A 23,334-nucleotide genomic window follows, 5' to 3' on the forward strand; every position below is an offset into this window, starting at 1 on the left:
TTCGGTTCATTCACGTCATGCTGGGCACTGGTCACTTCAGACCAGTGAGTCGGGATCCGTTTGAGTGAAAGGTGCGACCGGGAAAATCCCTGATGGGCATCCTGGAAGTGACCGGAGCCAAAGGTGTTCCATTAAATGTGAACAGGCTTGGCAACTTGTCAGGAAAATCGCTAAATCTCATGTTTATTCCATGGAAATTCATCAGAGTGAAATCTGGAGGTGATTTTTATTCTGACTGCAGGAAGGAAACTCAATCCCAGTCCTAATCTCGGTGACAGAATGTTAAACCTTCACAGACCTAATTAACTTTTTGCTGTGACTATCTAGGAAGTGACGAGGGCTTGAACTGACATAAAAGAAAATGGTGCAACATTCCCTGGAAACTTTACATCCTCTCAACCTCGACCTTGTGCTGCATGGCCACTGCACCATAAATATTCATTTTTAGCCAAATACCATTTGGTTTGTAGAGAAGACGGAGCAAAGGAAGGCAAAGATGTATTTATTAGTTTGCCCTCATTGTCATGAGCTTTTGGTAGGAACGGAAAGAGATGGAGGACTCGAGCTTTTTCCTCTTCAGGCTGGCTCAGCCTTTGGGACTGAGTTCGGGACTAGCTTGTGCATCCAGGAGAGACTCGAAGCAGAGATAATGTTCTTTCACCGAGTGGTTCGAGCAGACCCTGGGACTGATCCAGGACACGGGGAAAACCTTTGGTTCCCACAGGACCAGCTGAAGGGCGTGGCTGAAGCGGGGATAACCAGGGCTTCCTTATTAGGAATACTGAACGTGGAGCTTGTTAGGAACAAAAGTCCATTTCTTAGAAAATTAAAGGCTCAACGCTTTCTATAATGTTTGAGAAATTTGTGAAAATTGTGCAAAGCACAATCTCACACGACCCAACAACACTCAAAGTGTGTGCTATTGATGATGTCTGCCTAAATATTAGCTTCATATCTCCAGCAATGTCCGAGTTACAGCTGCAGCAGCCATCTCTAATTAAACTGACCTCAAAATGTAATTATTTTTGGAAGTTTCATTCAAATTACAGAAGTAAGTGCACTTTCAGAGTAAAGTAGGAGCCAGATAGACTTTTGTTTGACTATTACCTGTCTCCATAGCAACATCTCATACCAACACTAATGCACTTTTATGCAAACATCAAATTAGAGAGTTCTGCAGCAGCCTGGCTGTTCTGGATCTTAGTTCAATAGAGCTCCGGGAGTTGACGTCACTTCTCCCGGCATGCAACAGTTCAAATTGAAACGGCGCCATTAGGCAGGCAGAAGCCGGCAGCTGGACTATTTGTTATTGTCAGAAAACTCAATCAGACAGGAAATATGGTAGATTCCTGTTGAGCCCCAGGATGCAGAACAGACGCGGACGACATAAGGAATGAGCCATCTACAGGATTCCCCAAGATCCGGAGCGCCGCAAACGTTGGATCATTGTAATAAAACGCGCTAGTGACCGGGTTAAAATGAAACTGTGGGATCTAGAGGGTAAAGGTTTTCGCTTATGCAGCGACCGCTTCATATAAGGTACTTAAACCAACGTTTCCTCAACTGTGTATGGTATTTATTTTAAACGCTTTTATTACGATTCTTAGTGGGCTTCCTAAACTTATTTTGGCGTGGCTTTTTTCTGTCTTATTACTCATAGCAACAAGAAAACGTCACGTAAAACGTTGCCTCGTGAGTTCTGCGTGCTGCCGTTTACGTGTTTTATGATGACAGCAATTAACCGACTAAGCTGTATTTAATTTTTAAGCAATGGTTGATCAATTGTCAGATCACACATAAAAAGCACTTTGGATTGCTATTATCTGTCTCGGTGAGACGGATCTCAGACGCTCCTGCCTGACATATTTATTTTATTCACGGAAAAAAATCAGACTAGTGATTTCTCTTGGCGTTCAGTTTATACATTCAAACAGCACAGCACTCTATTTAAACTACTTACATGTAAATCTGTTATTTGTCCATCCATCCATTTTCATCCGCGTATCCGGAGTCAGGTTGCGGGGGCAGTAGTGTCGAGAGGCCCAGACTTCCCTCTCCCCAGCCACCTGGGCCAGCTCCTCCGGGGGAATCCCAAGGCGTTCCCTGGCCAGGTCCGGTAAGAAGTCCGCTCCGACAGCTTCTGGCGTTTTTAAAAAGTATCCCAGGGGCACGGTAAGGGTCGGAGATGTTTAGTCTATTTAATTTCTGACTATATAAAACGATTTCTTCGGTTTTAAAGTGTGAAGTAAACTCCGACGAAGTAAAATCCAAGCCGATCCCGTTCATGTTCATGTTTACGATCCGTGTTTGTTTACCTTTTTTTCCTGCCAATATGGCGTCTACTAACTGATAGTCACGTGGGGTCCGGAGCTCTATAGTACGATGTTGATGGAGGTGGTGAGGAAACGTCAGAAACTTCTCTACTGGATCATGAACAGCAGCCATGAAGCAGCTCAGCAGCAGCAGCACAGAGGACAGGTGTAAAGAAACTCCACCTTCTACCTGGAATTCATGAGGTGTGACTGCTCCTCTCCAATGGGATTTAATTACCTGATTTTATACAATTTCACTTGATTGAATCAGGAACTGTGTGTGTGTGTGTGTGTGTGTGTGTGTGTGTGTGTGTGTGTGTGTGTGTGTGTGTGTGTGTGTGTGTGCGCGCGTGTGTGTGTGCGCGTGTGCGTGTGTGTGTGTGTGTGTGTGTGTGTGTGTGTGTGTTCAGCAATAATTTAGTTTATCAGCTGCTGTAAATTAGACAGGAAATTCAATCACTGAGCATGCACAACACAATGTGGTGTTAGAGGACCAGCTGTTGTCTTTTCACACTGATATACTTGCCAGGTTGAGGTCACATAAACACACACACACACACACACACACACACACACACACACACACACACACACACACACACACACACACACACACACACACACACAGTCTATTAAACATTAATGTGTGTGAGCATGCATGCTGAGGGGGTGAAAATGATGAATTGCTGAACAGGTAATTCTACTCTGGAATAAGGGATGAAGCCAGGATGCCATGGTTCAATCATCTGTGAACCGATTGCACAAAAACAGGATAGGGGGCAGCAGAGTACGTTATGATCCAAGTTACCATGGAGATGTATTCTGTGGAGCTAGCCGGCGCCAGACCAGAATAAATAGATATCTGATCTTGTGCATCACCTCAGTCAGTAGTCATTGTTGTCACATCTAACTAGGTATGTGTGTTCATTCATTGCAATAACTTTGGAAAAAATTATTTTCTTTTTACAGACTGAAACACTTAGACAACCAGCTGTCTGAAGCTTTTTTAGGAAATACAGTTTAAAATAGCAGATTTAAACCTTGATGGGTCCATTTTACAAATATTAGTGATGAATCACTAATGCATTCACAAGAGAGTTCCCAAAATCTCAAAACACTTACAAGGTGTCTCTCTCTCTCTCTCTCTCACACACACACACACACACACACACACACACACACACACACACACACACACACACACAGAGAGAGAGAGGAGCTGCTTCTTCCCATCAGCTATTCAACTGTGAGCACTAAATCTAGGAAATGCAAAAGCCCCAGTAAATTGTCTCAAGGACAACAGTAAACTAAGCAGTCTCATTAAACAGGTTCTCTAATAACAAGCTACTCTAAGAAAAAACACAAGTCTCCAACAAGGGAACAACAACATGCGTCTGAGCACCAACTGTTTGGGAAGCTCGGCCTTTTAAAGCTCGAGCGATCTAAGTGCAGATTCCCCTCAGTTGGCGGTGTGCAGCATCGTGCCTCTCTCCGTGGTGCTGAAAGAGCGCTGGAGAGTAGATCACAGGCGCTGACTCAGGGGAATCTTACGAGGTAACAAGGCTGTGCCGCTGAAAGCTGGCTTCTGATTGGGTCAAAGTTTAGTTTCCATGAATCAGAAACTCCAAGAGATAACTGAGAGGGTTTGTGACTAAATTGCAAATAGGATATTTCACTTAATATTTTCTATTACATCATAAGCCCCACATCAGCTGGCTGGATGTGAAACTGGCTGCAAAAGTAGGAGGCATGAACGTTTGTTGTGTCTGTGTGTACAGATTTACAGCACACCAGTTTCATTTGGTTTACGTCTAGAAGTTTATTCATTCACCGGGTTAAGAACAACAAAAACAAGAGGTCTGATAATCCAGCGTGAGTGGATGAGTCTGACAGAGATGGAAGGAAAAACAGTCCACAGACCTCGTCTGAAGCCACACTACACTAACTTTATGATACTTTCCATTTTCACACTCTGTCAAACACTTTTACACAATCTCTGTATTTATAACTCCACGCCGGCACTGGCGCAGCGAAAAATAAAAGTCATTAATCAAAAGCTGAGATGAAGAAACTTCTGCTGTTTGACACAAATGGAAAAATGGAGCAGCGCGGTGGGCTCATCTCATTTGTTGCCTCCAAAAATCCATTTGTTTGGAGGCTTTTCTTCTCACAAGTGCAATGAACTTTTTTTTTTTACTTTAAAACTTGTCACCTTTATTTCTTAACCACTACTGTGCATTTCTTATTCTGTGTGTCTACGTCGAGATAAATTATGTCTCTCGGCCGACATTCACTCATTCCTTCCTGCTTTACTTCTGACAAAAAATGTAAAGAAAATCTGTTTACAAAAAGGGTAAACCTTAAAAACTACACTTTATTTTATTTCGTCTTCCTTACAGCCAAGGATTGTGCTTCTTCATTTGGTAATGAGGCGGCGGGCTACAGCTGTAAACTTGAGCTCTGAGGAAAAAGAGCAAAATGGGCAATTAGAAATGAGGTCAAACCCAAACGTGTTCTGATTCCCGACACCAACAAATAAAATGATTTATCTTCTTATTGTAACTGTACATGGTGAACAATATAAACAAGCATTGGTCACTCGTGAAAAAAATTGAATCATCTCAGTAAATCTGATATGAGCAAGGCTAACTGGGACGACGACTGTTAGTCTGGAGAAAAGTGTGTTGTTGCTTTGGGTGTCCAATCAGAAAAGGTCAAGAATTAAATGTAACACTTTAAAACATAATTAATAACGGTTTCCTTCTCTGCGTGCAGCAGCAGAACAAGGAGGTAATGTTAAACTCCACTTTCACTCCATCACCTTATAATTTAATCTAGATTATGCATCTTAATGAATCAGTAGGTTTAATAGAACTTTGTCTTTTTTAATGTACCTGATCCAAAGTTAGAACACTTTGTTAGAAAATGTCAATTTACAAAAGGAATTTAGTGCAATAATAAATGAAATAGTGTTGGTATAAATCTGATGCACGAACAGAAAAACACACAAAAGGTTACGTTCTGAACGTTTCCTCTTAATGAGACCAGGGACAAAAACGTATGTACCTTCTGTACAGAGACCCTCTCAGTTATTCATATCCTCATTTAAAGTCACCTGACCTGAAATGATCCAGGAAAACACACTCTCTCTCTCTCTCTCTCTCTCTCTCTCTCTCTCTCTCTCTCTCTCTCTCTCTCTCTCTCTCTCTCTCTCTCTCTCTCTCTCTCTCTCTCTCTCTCTCTCTCTCTCTCTCTCTCTCTCTCTCTCTCTCTCTCTCTCTCTCTCTCTCTCTCTCTCTCTCTCTCTCTCTCTCTCTCTCTCTCTCTCACTCACTCACACCTTGAAGATCAGCAGGTCATTTTAACCACGGAGATGATAATGAGCAATCAGGAGTGAAACAAATCACCGCTGCTCCCAACTTTCCAGCCTCATTATGAGTAAGTGTGTGTGTGTGTGTGTGTGTGTGTGTGTGTGTGTGTGTGTGTGTGTGTGTGTGTGTGTGTGTGTGTGTGTGTGTGTGTGTGTGTGTGTGTGTGTGGTCTTTGGCTCATTGGGAGGCTCTCAGTGACATGATCACTTTATTTAGGTATTTTTCAGCGAGGCAGTGCAGATTCTGTTAACCAGTGAAATGTCTGCAAACTACAAACATGACTGTGCTCGTCGTGTGTGACTACGGCTAGTAGAAGCTAACCGTTAGGGGTGTTGCAACTTCAAGCAATAATTCAATTCAAGGCACTTTAAAAGACAAACGTTTCCACTGAACGTATTTATCAGTGCATTGGGTTCAGTTTTTATGCCAATTTGTTAATAGTTCCCTATGTAAGGAAACCCAGCAGAGTGCATCTAGTCACTGACTCGTATCAGTAACTTTGCAGCAATCCCATGAGCAAGCATTGTTGTGGCAGTGGAGAGGAAAACTGTCTTTTAACAGGAAGAAACTTTCAACAGAACCAGGCCCAGTATGAGCAGCCTTCACCCTGAGGCTGAGCCTGGCCAACCTGAAGAAGAAACTGTGAATCCTGATAAAGGTGCTGAAATGAGCTTCATCATGACTGGGCTAAATTAAACTAAATTTTACAAATGTCTTCTCTCACTCAGACAGAAATGTCCATTAATACACATATACACATGTACACATGACAATACACATGTCCATTAATCTTCTTTTCCTAAAATCTGACCAGCCTTAACTCATGATAAATGTAATATTTAGAGCAGAAGTGGGACTCGATTAAAAAAAAGATTCTAATTAATCAGATGCTTTGTAATTAATTAGTCTTGATTAACTGCATTTTAATCATTCCAGATTTGTCATCAAGCAGTGTTTTTATTAAAATAATTTTAGCAAGGCAGTGATGACACGCCCCTTTCTGTAACCACAAGGTCTTTGGGCGCTCGGGTTCAAGCCATCAGGCTTTTTTTTTTTTTTCAAATTAATTATTTCCCAGGTTCTGGGTAAATTCTCTCCCCTCATTTAAAGTGAATCTGGGAGTTTTTCCTAAGTGTTGCATCATCAATAGCTTCAACATTTGTAGATCACAGACAGCATTTATAGTCAAAGTCGCACGTACTTGGAGAACAACAGAAGTCGTTCCACACCTGTGTGATTGCTGCAGATAATTACGATGTGATCTTGCTTTACAGCAGCTTAAGTTATGAGACCATGGGTGTGACAAGTCTCATAAGAGAAATGGCTAATTAAGACATTTATTTGGTTGTGCTGTGAATCAGTTTGTCTTATTAAACCCAGTCAGTCACTGGAAGTGTGACCATAGCCTCGGATTGTTAACCCAAGTGAGATTTAAACAATTAAAACATAATGGCTTATAACACATCTCATTATTTCTCCCAATTAGAACGTCGAGATAGGGAATCCAAGCTAAACCAGCGATCCCAGTGGAATGCTGAGATTACACCAGTGAGCAATCATTGTTTCTATTAACAATCCTTTAATAAGGTCACAGACTGGATAACCCAGTGTGAAATGTTTATATAAGGCACAGTGGAGGAAACAACGGGGCTTTTCCAGGTTCACAGGATTCGTCTCTTCTTGTTTTAGACCTCTGCATGAAGAGTAGGGACCCAGAAGAATTTTAAGAATATTTTTTGATAAGTTACAGACTTCTAATCGTCATATTTCAGCTGCTTTAAAGGTGCATTATGGAAGTTTGACAGGCAAAACATGTGTAGAAATAATAAATGTCTTCTTCATACGTTCTCCTGCAATGCCCTGGTCCTGTAGAATGAGCCCTGGCATTTTTACTGTGATTGCCTGTTTTTCTGTAAAATCACAGAAAAAGAGAGATGCTCGGGTCGAGCAGGCTGCTTCATGCACGTTCACGCTCAGGCATCGCCCGTAGCATTTGCTATCCGTAGCTTTAGCAGCAGAGAGAGAGGCAGTGCCACTTTGTTGCTGTTCCTAACGCCTAGTGACAAAGCTAGCTACATTTCTGAGGACCCTTAGCTACTTTCTGTAGAACTTTCTTCTAGATATTTCCTGCAAATTAGCAACAAAATAGCCATTTTCACTCCGAACCGTTCTTTGAACGTTGTTTCAGCTGTCATCAAGGATATAAATGTTACAGATACAAAATACATCAGTGGTGCTTTAGCTCACCTAGTTAGATGTTGAAATCTCATATAGAAGACCTGGGTTTGATTCCGGGTGTGAACACAATTTATTTAGAGTTTCTTTTTTTACATTACTGGTATATTTTTTTACATTAAGATGCCCAAATTTTTATTTGAGACTCGCCGAACGGCATTGAATTCACAGATAAAAAAGATGTGGGTTCAACTTTCATTTTGGAACAATTTTTCAAGCAAGGGAAGGGAATGATCTGAGCATGCAGGAGGACTGACCCATCATAAACCTTTGTCGGCTGTGCTGAAGAGAAAGGTACAGAACCACATTATTTAATTATTTAGCTGCACGTTCTCCTGTCCTCTGTCCTCCGGGCCACACACACACACACACACACACACACAAGGGACTGTCTCAGCTGTTATTTTTGTTAAGGAGTGTGCACGTACAGCGTGCGCGCCTCGTGCACGAGCCTACTATTGAAGCTGCTGTTACGCTTTTGGCCTGAGGGGGCAATCGCAAGCATAAAAATTCAAAACTCCATAAAGTCCCTTTAAGCTCTGATTTTTGTAGGATCTTAGGGAACATGTTGGACTTCCTGTTATATTAGATGGAGAAGAAAGGTTTAGGGATCATGATGGATGATGGAGATGCAGTGTGGCTTGATGATGAAGCAGGGCCAGCTCTGCAGGACTCATTTCTACAGGCTACAACCTCATATCACCTGAATAGTGACATGATCTGTGAGTATCTTACTACATCCTGAATGTAGTCTGGAAACATTCTTGTTTAAATACAGCATGATGCTAACTCTCCTCATGGTCTTGCTATTCAACTTCTCTTTCAGGATTTCATAGTTTCATTTCTGTATCTGTTGATAACCTCATGGCTGCTTTAGCTGTGCAGCGAGTCGACTGACTTGCAGAATGATGTCATCTCCTGTTCAGACACGGCGAACGCTGACTGAGAAAGGCCAGCGGTGAATGTGATCAATAGGCATGGCTGATTCTGGGATTTCAGACGGAATGAGCTGTTAAAAAGGAAATCAGTCAAAAGCTTGCCTGAGTCATCATAGAGCGTCATAATCTGATGCTGGTTTTGAATTTCACATATTTTTCTATGTTTTCTCTTGGTGTTTTGAGGTTTCTCGCATTTCTTCAGTTTTATCGTATTTTTCTTTTCTTCCTTTAGAATTTTTCATTACTTTCCCGATTACTTCATTCGTTTTTCTCTTTTATTCTGGACAGCATGTCATCGTGTCCTTCCTATCTGAATCATTTTGGGAGAACTTCAGGGCTCTGTAGCTTTACCATTTTTAGTGCTTTTTGCTTATTTTCCTTCTGTTTGTTACTGAAGATGTTCACATAAGTAACTTTTTTTAAAGACCAAGTTCCATCGTTTTTTTTTTTTTTTTTTTTTTCAACAAATCTGCTGGGGTCTCTATCACAAAAGCTCTGCTCCTGTTTCAGGACCTAGAAGTGAGCCAGAGCAGAGGTGAGTAGAAGACAGCAGGAGTTAGAGTCTTATTTCCTGATATTTGGACATCTCTCCTCTGATTGGCTAACAACAACGTGACTATCACTGACTGTTTGCTCTGCATTGTTGATGTTTTCTCTCCACGAATAACACAAGCCTGAAGGAGCTCTGCTGTGTGGATGAGTTGCTAATGCTAGTTGTTAGCTTCTACCAGCTGGCGTGTTCTCTGCAGTTTCCTGGACGCTAAACCAACAGCCTTCCCCATTGTGAGTCAAGATGGGTGAGTCCATGAATGTTAGGTGACAGTGTGACATAGATCTGTCATGCATTTCTAATCCTAGAGTTTCACCGTCTGTTTTCTATGAGAAAAGTTTGTTTCGTCAGAGCTTGTTTGGTTTTGTTGTGTTTGATGTTTGTTTTTGTGAAGCGCCTCGTGATTTTTATCTGGAGAGGCGCTATAGAAATGATATTTTCTTCTTCTTCTTCTTCTTTAATTTTATCATAAATTAATAAAATAAATTTGGAGTAAAAAGATCTTTGATGCCCCCTTTAAGTAGGGTTTGGATTGACAGATTCAGTGTTTAAAGCTAAAGGGGTTGTCTCACTGCCCACAGCTTCCTGGAAATACTGTTTCCAACATGTTTCATGTTATTAATTCAGCGAGCTAAGATACCTTTATTGTAGTGGCTATAAATCCCATTTACCGCCATGTTCCGTTAGCCTCCTCTTCCTCGCCACTCCTCTCTTTGAAAGACTCAAACAGCAGGACCTTATTCATCCAGCAGACTTTTGTTGGGGTTATTAGGAGCAAACAATTAGTAAGCTTCAACTTACTTTTGGATTCTTCAATAAATTCTGTAAATATGGGAATATTTACTGATTTATTAATTAATTAAGATATTCTTAGATATACGGGGCACCATTCCCCTTCAACCGGGGAAAAATTGAATCCAAAACTCTTATCAGTCTTTCTTGAAGTTCGTAGAATCCTTGGAGCAGAGACTTCTCTTCGACACAACAAAGCTACTGGAGACGAAAATCTGAATTTTATAACGTTTAATTAACAATTTGTCAAATGAATAAACAGTGGCATAAATGAATAATAACCATGTGATATAATAAAAGGATGTATATTCAAAATAATGTTCAAGGTGTTTTGTGTGTATGTAGGATGTATGAATGGGGTCCTTTGTTCTCACAAAGGAGTAGTGTGTGTGCGTGTGTATGGATTCAAAATGGAGTCTTGAATACAAGATGGCTGACTCCTTTGTCTGGCTAAAGTGTGTGTGGCAACTTGCACTTTAACTTCCAAAGCACTTAGAATCAGTAGTAACTTAACCTTAAATCACTCAAAACATTTCAAAGGATCATGCAACAACACAAAAGATTAATCACGAGTTAATATCCCTAGTTTATCAGCCTGGCCATGGCCGAACATTTAAAGATACCAAACAATGATTAATAAGCAGTTTATTCTTTCAAAATGACCCGAAGGACGAATTTGGAACGAAAGAGGAAAACACGAAGCTACTTTTTTTTAAGCAATAGCGCGGTTTTATTGCTTATTCTGGACTATAGAGGAAACGGGAGAAGAAAAGAATGAGAGAAAAATGAGTTTTCTGATCACCAAAAGAGCGAGGCGTCCCTCCCCCTTTTGATTTGACGGTTCTCCGTGTTTCTCCGCAGTTTTCAGCGTCATCCGCCGGTTTGATGCTTTCTCCGTTGTTTGGCTCCACGAGTGTTTCTCCACGGCTGGACACAAAGAAAACGAAGTTCCTTTTGGGCTGAGTTTGACAACTTACAGCGTTTCTGAGAGCTGGATGGAGTTGTTGTTTCCCTCCGCTGGTTCTGTGTCCTCAAACATCAGCTGGAGGGGAGCAGAAACGAGCAGATCAGCGGTCCCGTGGGCTCAACTTGGCTCTTAGAGCTTCCGCGTGCTCAAAGAAGTCGGAGCGTTCGACAAGCGTGTCCTCACCGCCAGGTATCCTGGGCAAAAGAACAAGGTTTCTTTGTCTCTGCTGAAGATTTATGGTCTTAGTTCGCGGGAAAAGCTCCACGGCTTCCCGCACATGCGCAGAACGTGTTTCTGGTACTAGGCGGTGACGTCATCACAATGCTTCCGTGTGCAAAGCATCATGGGAAATGAAGTTTCTTGGCGCTGATGTGATTATTTGCTTTTCAGAGCAATTTAAGCACAGTCATTTTGGAGAAAATCACTGCATAGTAATTTCCTCATGAGGTCAGACCCTCAACATTCCCCCTTTTGGTTTCGGGGATCGCGCCCAAAGCTCGATCGTCGGAAGCACAGATGGGTTTGTTCCTCATGAACGTATGTCGACTTGATTGTCGGAAGCACAGGTGGGTTTGTCCCTTAGGACGTTGGTCTCCTTGGACGCCTTTGTCTTTGGTCTTTGTCTTGGATCCTGGCGCCTTTGGTCTTTGTCTTTGTCTTGGATCCTGGTCAGGCACAAAACAAAAGAGGATAGGAAACGGGATAGTCCCCAACGCGCATAACGAGAAGAAGCCACTCACGCAGGTGGTACGCAATGATGATGTCGTCCATGCGAGAGGTAGTAGTGTAGAAGGAGGAAGGTCGGTGGGCGGTTAACTCAACGAGGGGACACAAAGGCATCTCACCGCCGGCCATACGGTTCAGTTTATGGAGCACGCGGTGATGTACGAGGTCCATAGTTCGCAAACGCGCATTGACCTATGTGGTCCCAAGATTCCCCCCTTTTTGGTCCAAAGGGTGGATCAGGACAGTCTTTGGGCTAAAACAAGGACCATAAAACTAAGAGGTACTACAATGTGCTGGTGCGTCAGACAGAGTCATTGACAGACTGAGCTGGGCCGGCACATAACCACTAGTTAATATGTGACCAAGTAAGAAACAAAAAAATACAGAAAACCCAAAAAAAACAAACATATAACATATAACATCCAAGAAAATTCATAGCAACCTTGAGGTCTCATAAAATACATTCTTAGGTAATACATTCAGTGTGTAGCTTATAAAGAATGTGACATAATGCAACACTCAGATAAAAATGTGAGGTAGACTAAAGTGAGAACTACTCTTAGGGTTACAGAATAACAAAGAAAATGTTGCTCACCCCCTTTAGACAGGTGTGGTACATTCACGCTTGGAGTCTCCCCGAACGCGGTTACGAGGCACACCGTAGGTGAGCAAGTGCATCTTATCTTGGAGTTTCTTAACACGCCTGTAGGCGGAATAAGCAATCACGGCCGTGATGAGCCATCCCATCCCCAGGGCGACCAATGTGCAGATTAAGGTCGTATAATCTGTGTCAATGTAGCGTCTTGGGTATCTATTCATGGGCGTCAAAGTAAGTTCACGCGGGGTTTGTGTGAACTTAACAAGTTTGGTTCCTTCAATCAGTAATTGTTGGTCAATTTCTAAATCGAAGGCAAAGTTATAACCCTGGAAAGCGTCCATGATCTCAATCTCTGAGTCATGCTGTTCGAGGTTGAGATGATGGAGTGCCAGGTTTCTAGTTCAAAGTGGAAATGCCTACCGTCCTTTCAAATACCAAAGTTCAGCATCGACTTAAACCTATAGATGTGAGGTGTCACAATTATGGGAACATGTAACAGGAAACCGAGTTCTAATTTTTTCCAACGTGAATGGGCATTGCACTACTTAGGCTGTACGCTAGGTGGATTTGTGAAAGGTGCACAGTAGAGGGGTAGCAGCTGTCAAGCTAACTTTGAGCAGGTCCAGTGGTACCAAGTACGGGGAAATACGACTTTCAACCAAGCTGTCCAGCGTGGAACTTACTTCCCTGAGCAGGTCCTACATCAAATCTCTCACCACTCATGTGTACACAATATCCTGATGTATGGTTTCAGACAAAGTCTTGATTGCACGTAGAGATTCATTAATCAGAGCAGAATGTAGGTTGACAGTTACAAGAGTGCCCTGTAAGGTTTTAGTAAGTACTTCCTGTTAGCGTTCTAGGAGGAGTTTCTCTTGGTTAGTGAAAATGACGGCGGGGGGGGGGGGGGGGGGGGGGGCTTGGTTCTTTGTCGGTTAGTACATGTTAGTGGGTTAAACGTGCACTTTCCCCCCTTTTCCATTTCCATGCATAGAACTATGTAGCGACTACGTCTACCTCCTGCGGGGAGTCTGGTCTCTGTACCCGCGGGGATGGTTTGACGTAGGGTTTGATTTGGTTTGCATGCACCCATTTGTAGACAGGCTCCTGTCTCGCTTTGGTGATGCGTAACCTGTATGCAACTGGAGAGAGTTTTGCCACGATCTCAAATGGTCCTGACCAGCAGGGCAGGAACTTCTTAGCTTTGCGTGCCGGTTGGGCGAACCGAAAGTAGAATACTTTGTCACCCACCTCGTATTCGCGGCTGGTTGTCTTTTGGTCGTAGTAGGCTTTAGCGCCTTCTACGTTGGTCTCCAGTTTCTTCTGAGCGTGCGCGAACGTAGCTCTGAGGTGTGTTTTCAAGTCTGCCACATACTGATGAGCGGTATAGGCGGTGGCAACACTGACATCCTCTGGGTGATACAGGAGGTGCAGTGGTAGAGTCATCAGTCTGCCGGTCATCATCTCAAAGGGCGTAACCCCAGTGGATCGCTGTGGAGTGGACCGTATGGCCATCAGGACCAGAGGGAGCTTGACGTCCCAGTCCTTCCCAGTGGAGCAGACGTACTTTTTGAGCATAGAGACGACCGTGCGGTTCATCCGTTCGACCTGTCCGGATGACTGTGGGTGATAGGGGAGGTGGAATCTCACTTCCACCCCCAGAAGTTCAAACAGGGATGTCATTACACTGGATGTGAAATGAGTTCCTCGGTCAGAGTCAATGCAGAGTGGAAGTCCCCATCGACTGAAAACGTGGTTAATCAGCAGTACAGCGGTTGTGACGGCTGTATCGTTTGGCGCTGGAAGGCACTCCACCCACTTTGTGAAACTGCAAGTTACAGTTAGTATATATTTGTTTCCTCTTGCCGATTTGGGAACCGGTCCAACCCAGTCGATCTGCAGGTGGGACCAAGGGAAGGTTATTCCCCTGCGTTGCAGTGGTGCTCTAGCAAGCGGCTGGGAGGGTTGAAACTGGGCACAGATGAGGCAGCCTTGGACATAGCTGTGTACGTCCTTGGACATCGACGGCCAATATGCTACTTCTGTCAGTGATGCGAGGGTAGCTTTTGCTCCGCGGTGACCTCCAACTGGAGTGTCGTGGGCGTAGGCAAGCATCACTCCTCTGTGGTCGAGTGGAACAACCCAGCGCGGCGGGCTGTGATCGTCACGTATGTAAACTAACAAATCGTTTTGTAGTTTCAGATGCGCGAGTTGACGATGCAGGGTTACCAAATCTTGGCTTGCACCAATAGGTGGTGATGGTTGTTTAGACATCGGGCCCTTTTGGAGAAGCTCGCGGATGAGCTTCAGGTCAGGATCTTGTTCCTGCATGGTGACTAGGTCCACGTCCTGTGGTTGTCTGCCTAGAAACACTGGTACCTCAACGGTCCGAGGTTCGTCTGCCTGTTTAGCATGGCGACGAGTAATCGCGCAGACCTTGTGAACGGCCTTGGGTGGAAGCCACTCGTCTTTGAATTCCCAGCAGGTTCCCTGGTCAGCACCGAGCTTAGCAAGGCGGTCCGCTTCGTCATTACCATCTTTCTCCGGACCTAGGGTCCTGGAGTGACCTTTGACCTTTTTCCAGTAGACCATTATGCCTTTCTCAGTGGTGAGCAGATCACACGCTAGGAATAACTCCGAGTGTTTCACGTCTCTGTTCCTGGCGTTTTTCATGTGGTTCTCCTTCCACATGGGGAAGTGAGAAATGAAGCTGTGTCTAGCGTAGTTTGAATCAGAGCAAAGGACGATTTGAGTGATGTCCAAGGCTGCCGCCTGCTGGAGGGTTATCAACACTGCAGCAATTTCGGCGTACTGACTAGACTTTTGGCCCAACCGGTAGTGATTTGGTTGCTTAGTGTCACAGTCCACCCAAACGACTCCAACCCCGGCACGGAGCTGGCCTTCGTGAAGGTAGGCGCATCCGTCAGTGTAAACTTTCGGAAGCCCTTGGCAAACATTCTCATCAAAGTAGCGATGATTGGATGCGGTTGGGTAGACTGCGGCAGGTGTGTCCAGGGGGCCCATGACGGAGTCAGAGTCACAGTGCTGGCAGCCTGCTAGCCCTTGTCCTAGCGCTAGCTTGGTGTTCTGACCATACTTGACCTCAATGTTGTATCCTTGGAGCACCATCATCCACGTCGCAATGCGGCTGTTTGACACTCTTCCTTCGCGCAGTCGCTGGCTGTTTAGGAAGGTGACAGGCTGATGACACGTTTCAATGATCACTTTCTGTCCACCGATGTAACTACGAAAGTGTTCGACGGCCCAGACTGTAGAGAGGAGAGCTCTCTCGCAGTCTGAGAATTGGAGTTCCACCTTGCTCAGAGGCTTGCTGGCGTATGCCACAACTCTCATGTCCTGATCGTGTTTCTGCTTCAAAGCAGCGCTCAGGCAGTGAGAGGAGAAAGTAGCCTCTATGTAGAACTCTTTATCCTTGTCTGGGTAAGCCAGACAGGGTGCGGACGCCAACTTCTGTTTTAGGAACTGGAAGGAGTGTTCTTGGGGTCTGTCCCACACGAAAGGTGTGTCGTTCCGAAGTAGCTCGGTGAGGGGCCTCGCTATTTCAGCGTACTCCTCAATGAACTGCCTGGAGTAGTTGCAGACTCCGAGGAAGCTCCTGAGTTCAGTCAGATTAGCTGGGGCTTTGATGTCCTGAATGGCTCTAATGCGTCCCGCTTGGGGCTCGACTCCATTAGGGCCAACCAGCAGTCCAACATACTCCACTTTGGTTCGACACCACTGTCCCTTGAGAATCGCCAATTTAGCTCCGGCGTCAGCGAGCTGTTGCAGCACATGACGGAGCTCAACCAGGTGCTCCTCGAAGGTTCGACTCCTCATCAAGATGTCATCGACATATTTGAGGTTCCCTCTGGAAGCAGCATCTGACATGGCTTTGTGGAGGAAGATGTTGAACTCGGCAGGTGAGTTAGAGTAGCCAAAGGGGCAGCGGTTCCAAGTATATTGGCGATTTCCAAAGGAGAAAGCCAGTTTATACTGGTCCGCCGGCTCAACCTTCATGGTCCAGAAGCCGTTGGCTACGTCAACCGTAGAGAAGAAACGAGCATCTCTGACTCTGGCTAGCTCCTGATCTAAATGGATCATAGGCCACCTGGAGAGAGGTACTTGTTTGTTCAGTGCACGATAGTCTATGGTGAGACGCCATTTCCCAGTCGGTTTCAGAACCGGCCAGATGGGAGAGTTGTAAGTGGAGTTACACTCTCTGATGATGTTTTTCTCCTTCAGCTGATCGAGGATCTCTTGGATCGACTCATAAGCAGCGAGGGGAATCTTGTACTGACGTACAAAAGTAGGAGGGGCATTCGGGTTCGTCGGAATGCGAACCGTGTGCAGGTTTGTGAGTCCACAGTCCAGGGAGTCCCTGGATAAGACGGACTGAAACTCATAGAACAGGCTTCTAAGCTCTGCTCTCTGCTCCTCTGACTCCAGCGCATCCGCTTTGTCAAGCTGCTGGCTGACTTCGGCCTCGAAGCCGTCATAAGGTTCAGAGGAGGAGGGTCTCTGGTGTTCCGGGCTTTCAACCGGTGACTCAGAGGGTTGAGTATTTATTGCAAAACCCGTTAGACACTGACCGCTGTCAGTATCTAAGGTTGCACTGCAAATGGGTTCCTTAGGAAGGGCTTCATGCCGCTTGATGGTAATCATTTGTGAAGGGAAAGTACTGAATGTGTCTGCACCAACCTGTCTGTCGTTCAAGAACAACGGAAGTTGTCCGATCACGGGGACTGAAAGTTCGAAGTCATGGAATGAGCTATCTATCAGCATGCCCAAGGGCTTTCCTGCCGGCATGTGGATAGGACTCTGGGTCGGATTTTCGACCAACAAGTACGCAGAACGATTGTTCAGCTCCAAGAGTGGCGTGCCACAGACGGCTAAGTTGAGCTCCAAGAAGTGTGGTGATGGCTGGAAGAAGGCCTGTGTGCCTGGCAGCTTCTGATGCTTCATCAGAGTCAGACGAACAGGCACTCCTTTGACCAGTGGGGGCAGAACCGTGCTGGCCTCAACCACTGCACGGCAGGCCTGTGGAATGGTCTGTCCGGACAGCAAGTGTTCACGGCCTTCTGAGCCAGGCTCAGAGGATGGTGTGGCCCGGGCCCAAAGGACTTGATTGCAAGTGTCCAGCTGGGCACCTAGTCGAACCAGCAGATCTGCTCCAATGAGTGCAGGTGGATCAAGCTGTGGTATGATGCTGAATGTATGTGTGAGCTGTCTTGCTCCAAGTTGGATAGTCAGAGAGCAGACCTCTGGCGCTTTCAGGAGCCTCTGCGGCCAAGTAGGTGACAAGAGCCGATGGCTACGTGTCACACTGACCAGAAGGGGGTCCTTCTGACGCAGGTGCTCAAACGTCTGCTGGCTGATGGCTGACTTTTCAGACCAAAGAGCAAGGCGAGCATCTGAGATGTGGGTGCAGTTGATGGTAAGACCACCAACTATGTGTGGTGCATATGGCTGCAGGCTGACGTTCTTCAGCGAGCAGAGAAAAGATGAATGTGCGCGGAGCGGAGTTCCAGGAGCGGTTTCGTGCCTTTGCAGGCGGTCATCGTCTGTGGGAGCCGTAGGGAGGGGCATGACCTTGGAACAAGGGTTTTGCGGCTCACTTATGCTGACTTCAAGAATGGAGGATGGTCGGCTGCTATCTGGGTTCCAGGGCTTAGGTGTGTCCACCTGGGCCCACAGTTGACCCTTCTGGCAGTCGATGAGGGGAGCTAGACGTTCAAGCAGGTCCTGACCAACGAGAAGTGGTTCAGTGTCTAGCTGGCAGACATAAAACGGGTGAACCAGAGTCATGTCTTGGAAGGTGATGTCCAGCCACGCCCGGTGAGTGATACACTCCCGGGTCTGGGTGTAGCTGGTGATTTTCAGGTCACAGGGTTCTACCTGGACTGGTTTCCCGAGCGACCGCATGGTGTCAGACACGCGATGGAACAGTGTGGAGCACATCAGGGTGATTTCTGAGCCGGTATCCAGCAGAGCATCAACCTGTATGCATCCACCTACGTTGGTGCTACAGTACAAACGGCGAGCATGATCATGGTTTGTTAAGTCACCAAGGAACTTCAGAAATTTAGTATCAGGTTTCTCTGGGGGGTAGATTTCAGGAGACTCCTGTGATCTATCAGTAGTGTTCCCCCAGCTGATCAGGTAGGTCCTGGCCACGCTGGGAGGTTGAGCCACGCCTAGTCATGCGGACGTTGGCTCTGGGTCTGGCTTCTTAGAAGAAGACTTTGGTGCAGGGGTCTCTTCTGCAGATCTCAGCTGTTCCTTCTGTTTAGCTAGGAACTGCTGAAACATCTCCTGGAGGTCGGCTTTGGTCAAGTACTCACCTGCGGACTTGTGTTCGGGACCTACCTGTGGGCGGCGCTCCTTAAACCTTCCACTGTTCCGACCTGCCTGCCGTTGGTTTTGGTTGGGCCACTTCCTGTCTGATTGTCCAGACCTAGGCGGCCAATCAGCACCCCCCTTCCCCTGTTGAGGAGATTGGGACTGCTCTCGCGGTTTAACAGGTCTAGGTTTAGCAGATTTTGGCTTAGTGGGTGGAGCTTCTGTGCCTTCGAGCTCCAAACGCGGCTCGGCGTCGGGAGCTAGGTGCATGACGCGGTGACGTGCGTCAGGCTTTTGGGGCTTTCCGCCGGCTTCCCAAGCCTGTTGAGCGTATCTCCTAATCTCCTGAGTTGTCAGTTTTTTCATCCGACAATACATTGAGACTTCGGAGCGAACACACTCGTGCAGGTTGTGAATGAACAGGGATCTGAAGGCAGGGTCTTCCTCGAGCCCAGGGCCGTTTCGACCTTGGAAATAAGCACTTTTGAGTCGGCGATAATACTCTCTGGGGGGTTCGTTCCTCCCGTGTTTGATGGAGAAGGCCCCCATTGTAGCTGACGCAGAGTCTGCATACGTGGCGTATTCATCTCTCAACGCTCGGCAGAGCGAGGAGTACCGATCTCGAATGTCAGATGGTAGAGATTCCATGAAACCGTGCACCGTTCTAGATGTGGTTTTCCAAATTAGCTTGAGCTTTTCCCTTGAAGAGGGTGCTGGAAGATCAAGCAGACAACGTTCTATCTCCCTGAGATAATCGTCGACATTGGATTCATTGGTGTTAGGATCAAAACGTTCTACGTCTTTAGCTAGCGATTCAATTTGACGTACACGGAGCCCTGACTCACGGTACGGCGCGTCATCCTCTGACTCTGACCCACGGTCTGTCTCAGAGAGTGCTGGATATCGCTGGTGTGCTCTGGGCTCCCAATGTTGACTCCTGGGGCCCAAATCGGGGTCCGGCATGTTGTGGCGGGCTGCTGGCACGTCACGTGGGTGTCTTGGGAGGTCCTCCTCCCGGAGCACGTCTGCGAAGTGCAGCCTGCGTCTTTCAACTGGGGCTTCTGCGTAATACGCTTTGTCCGGATACGGACTGGCGTATGATGCTTTGTCCTGCAGCTGGTTATCGGCATGCCGAATACCGGAGTAGCTAGGATGGGTGGATGGTTGAGGTGCAGCTTGGGGTGCATAACCCCAATCGGCACCTTGCACCCTTCGTGGACTGGGGGAGCGGTCTAAATAGAGGTGCCGCTCAGCTGGTCGACTTCTCACAGATTGAGAAGGCCGTGAAGATGAGGGTGGTGGTCCAACCTGGGGTTCGAGGGCGAACTGCCCTCGGCCCCTAGATGGTCCTGAATGCCCTATAGTGTGTGTAGGGAACGGGGCCGAAGGTTGGGACAGATAAGCTTCATCTCTCCCCTGCGACGTGCATCCGTCCAGAGAGTCCTGGTGTTTCCCCCCTTCCCACTGTCTGTTGTCATCAGCAGAGGGGGGCGGGGTCTCCTCCCCATCTTCCCCAGAATCGGTGCGGGTGTCGTCTTCCTCGATCAGCCTTCCATTTCGCTGTTTTTCAGCTAGCATACTCTGGAGGTTCATGATCTTCTGACCACGTTGGAGTCCTCTCTGATAGAGGATCAGGGCTAACTTAGCTAAGTGAACCTGGATTGGTTTTGTACCATCCGGGTTTTCTATTTGATCGATTACAGCTTCTAGCTCGACGCTACGCTGTTCTTCAGTGAAATCCCTAGAAGGGTAGTCGGGTTCTCGAGCAACCGCGACCAGTTTGGACAATATTTGTCCAGAAAGTAGGCCAGGTTCATAGTCGTGGGCCGCAGCGCCACCTGGTTGCTGGGAGTTGGTCAGTTCACTACTCTGTCCCTCCATTTTAACAACCGAACCAAAAATAGCCTAGTAGAGCTTCTGCAGATAGCTCAAACTGCACCTTTTTGCAGCAAACTGCTAGCTTTGTAGCAGAAAAACACTAAATTAACCTTTGTGCGCACAGGTTTTAGCGTTTTAAGATTGCACGGAATGCCGTGACTGACGCTTAAAATACTATTCCTTTCAGTATTTTAGCAAAAGCTGGTGCGTTGCCGTAGCAACGTCTTACAACACTTGCAGTGTTAAATATGCTAGTTATTCCTTCAGAATATTAGCAAACAGGGTGTTATCAGTCTTTGAGTGAAGGTTTCAGTTAGTTATAATAGCCACAGTGAGTTAAAGTCGCTAAATTAGCAGTTAATTTTAGCCTAAAAGGGTTAGTCAGAATTACTTACACGCTGCACCTTTAATGAGGAACTGAATTTTAACCTAAAAGGTTAGCCAGAATTAATTACACGTTGCACCTTTAAGGAAAAACTGAATTTTAACCTAAAAGGTTAGCCAGAATTAATTACACGTTGCACCTTTAAGGAAAAGCTGAATTTTAACCTAAAAGGTTAGCCAGAATTAATTACACGTTGCACCTTTAAGGAAAAACTGAATTTTTAACCTAAAAGGTCAACCAGAATTAATTTACCCGTTGCACCTTTAAAGAAGCACTGAGTTACTGGTGAGAGTTCGATGCAGCTTCCTGCTCAGCGAAATCAGCACCACTCTGTTGCTGGTTCAAGGCTGAACAACGGATTATTTTTAATTCAAGCTCTTTGGATTTATTTGTTTGTTTGTGCCGGATAGAAATCTCTGTGTATCCAAGCCTCACACGGCCGCACCAATAAAATGTTGGGGTTATTAGGAGCAAACAATTAGTAAGCTTCAACTTACTTTTGGATTCTTCAATAAATTCTGTAAATATGGGAATATTTACTGATTTATTAATTAATTAAGATATTCTTAGATATACGGGGCACCATTCCCCTTCAACCGGGGAAAAATTGAATCCAAAACTCTTATCAGTCTTTCTTGAAGTTCGTAGAATCCTTGGAGCAGAGACTTCTCTTCGACACAACAAAGCTACTGGAGACGAAAATCTGAATTTTATAACGTTTAATTAACAATTTGTCAAATGAATAAACAGTGGCATAAATGAATAATAACCATGTGATATAATAAAAGGATGTATATTCAAAATAATGTTCAAGGTGTTTTGTGTGTATGTAGGATGTATGAATGGGGTCCTTTGTTCTCACAAAGGAGTAGTGTGTGTGCGTGTGTATGGATTCAAAATGGAGTCTTGAATACAAGATGGCTGACTCCTTTGTCTGGCTAAAGTGTGGGTGGCAACTTGCACTTTAACTTCCAAAGCACTTAGAATCAGTAGTAACTTAACCTTAAATCACTCAAAACATTTCAAAGGATCATGCAACAACACAAAAGATTAATCACGAGTTAATATCCCTAGTTTATCAGCCTGGCCATGGCCGAACATTTAAAGATACCAAACAATGATTAATAAGCAGTTTATTCTTTCAAAATGACCCGAAGGACGAATTTGGAACGAAAGAGGAAAACACGAAGCTACTTTTTTTTAAGCAATAGCGCGGTTTTATTGCTTATTCTGGACTATAGAGGAAACGGGAGAAGAAAAGAATGAGAGAAAAATGAGTTTTCTGATCACCAAAAGAGCGAGGCGTCCCTCCCCCTTTTGATTTGACGGTTCTCCGTGTTTCTCCGCAGTTTTCAGCGTCATCCGCCGGTTTGATGCTTTCTCCGTTGTTTGGCTCCACGAGTGTTTCTCCACGGCTGGACACAAAGAAAACGAAGTTCCTTTTGGGCTGAGTTTGACAACTTACAGCGTTTCTGAGAGCTGGATGGAGTTGTTGTTTCCCTCCGCTGGTTCTGTGTCCTCAAACATCAGCTGGAGGGGAGCAGAAACGAGCAGATCAGCGGTCCCGTGGGCTCAACTTGGCTCTTAGAGCTTCCGCGTGCTCAAAGAAGTCGGAGCGTTCGACAAGCGTGTCCTCACCGCCAGGTATCCTGGGCAAAAGAACAAGGTTTCTTTGTCTCTGCTGAAGATTTATGGTCTTAGTTCGCGGGAAAAGCTCCACGGCTTCCCGCACATGCGCAGAACGTGTTTCTGGTACTAGGCGGTGACGTCATCACAATGCTTCCGTGTGCAAAGCATCATGGGAAATGAAGTTTCTTGGCGCTGATGTGATTATTTGCTTTTCAGAGCAATTTAAGCACAGTCATTTTGGAGAAAATCACTGCATAGTAATTTCCTCATGAGGTCAGACCCTCAACACTTTAAATGACAGGCATGGAATATTAAACATGTCTTCCTGCACCGTTTTCACTTCCTATTCTCCGTTTTCCGTTGTGAAGAGATTGACACTGGAGCCCTTCTCTTATGACTTTGACATTTGTCTTTTCCCATTTTCTCCACTTCCTCTTCTTAAAACATCATTTTTTATTATTTGCTTATCTTCCTCAAGTTCTTACATCTATTTGCCCTTTTTTCCTTGGAATCATTCAAAGCTGAGCTTTTGGGAGTTTTTCTGAACATGCTGGAGGGCTTTCCATCTGTAAAAGTCATTATGAGTAAAAGAGAGACTAATAGAGAGGAATGGG

At 45.4% G+C, this 23,334-nt stretch overlaps 1 protein-coding gene across 1 annotated transcript in view; it reads right to left on the reverse strand.

The window, feature by feature from the left end:
- The window catches only part of LOC139063930 (uncharacterized), a 670,684-nt gene extending 649,381 nt beyond the window's left edge, over positions 1-21,303 (reverse strand). The window contains exon 1 of the mRNA XM_070547078.1: positions 21,136-21,303. The gene's annotated coding sequence lies outside the window, so the exon portion shown is untranslated. The remainder of the gene's footprint in view (positions 1-21,135) is intronic.
- Positions 21,304-23,334: the final 2,031 nt, after the last annotated feature.

The sequence above is a fragment of the Nothobranchius furzeri genome, chromosome 18 (genome assembly GCF_043380555.1).
Source record: "Nothobranchius furzeri strain GRZ-AD chromosome 18, NfurGRZ-RIMD1, whole genome shotgun sequence".
NCBI classification, from domain to species: domain Eukaryota; kingdom Metazoa; phylum Chordata; class Actinopteri; order Cyprinodontiformes; family Nothobranchiidae; genus Nothobranchius; species Nothobranchius furzeri.